Below are 1,062 nucleotides of genomic sequence, written 5' to 3'. Positions count from 1 at the left end.
GTGTAAGGCAGCTTATATGTTCGACTTAAATTTGACAGTCAAATATAGCCTTATACAGAAATGTTGACATAGGAATAAATTACAATAATAATGGATATTAGCGTCAAATCTCTCTCTTAAATTTAAATTTAAAACTTTGGATATATAAACAAGGAGAACGATCCCTAAGGAGTCTAATTTAGACTTTTTTTGCAGTGAAATCTCTTGCTATATTGGTAACGATTACATGGTTTTCTATGAAAAATTATATATATATATATATATATATATGGAAGGGAAAACTCTGTAGATAAGTAAATTAAGTAATATAACAAAACAATTATTAAGGATTGCTCACAATAAAATAATTAGTATTGTTATTTTTGAATTGAGTGACTACAAATGGTATAAGTACAAATTTTATAATTCTTTGGGAATGAGCAAAATAATATTGTTGTAATAAGAATATAAGTTATAAACTACACAATACTATAATAACTATTTTGCTTATTAAATTTATTTAAGTAAAATAAAACTAATTGTCTATTATAATTGTTACTATTATAATTATCATCAATTAATTAATAAATAAAATGAAAGTATTTATACATTTATTCATTTAGTATATTGAAAACATCTTATTTGTGATATGTAATCAATATTAATACTATTGGGTTGGTGCAAATTTTATTCAACAAAAACAATAACAACATGTAACAACAACATCTTTAAATGATTCTTCCGGAGCATATTCACCATCTACTTCAATTACTGCTTCCCATTTGCTTGGCAGACGGCCAAACCATCAATTAAAGATGTTTTTGTTAAATGTTGTTATCGTTTTTGTTGAAAAAAAATGCCACAATAATTATGCACCAACCCAACCCAATAATATGTATATAACAGTAACTACAAGAAGAGCATTAAAAAGAAACAAATTCTGAATTAATCCACTTAAAATTAATTAATTTTCCAAATCCAACAGTATAATATACATTAAGATGACAAAACTTAAAGATATACATACATATATACACACACACACATATACTCTTACATACATATACATACACACACTTATAT

At 24.5% G+C, this 1,062-nt stretch overlaps 1 protein-coding gene across 1 annotated transcript in view; it reads right to left on the bottom strand.

Annotated features, from left to right (window-relative positions):
* The window catches only part of LOC106878295 (b(0,+)-type amino acid transporter 1), a 78,595-nt gene that overhangs the window by 16,248 nt on the left and 61,285 nt on the right, over positions 1 to 1,062 (bottom strand). The window lies entirely within an intron of this gene.

Source organism: Octopus bimaculoides, chromosome 17, assembly GCF_001194135.2.
Source record: "Octopus bimaculoides isolate UCB-OBI-ISO-001 chromosome 17, ASM119413v2, whole genome shotgun sequence".
NCBI classification, from domain to species: Eukaryota; Metazoa; Mollusca; class Cephalopoda; order Octopoda; family Octopodidae; genus Octopus; species Octopus bimaculoides.
This window is presented reverse-complemented; position numbering and strand designations above follow the sequence as displayed.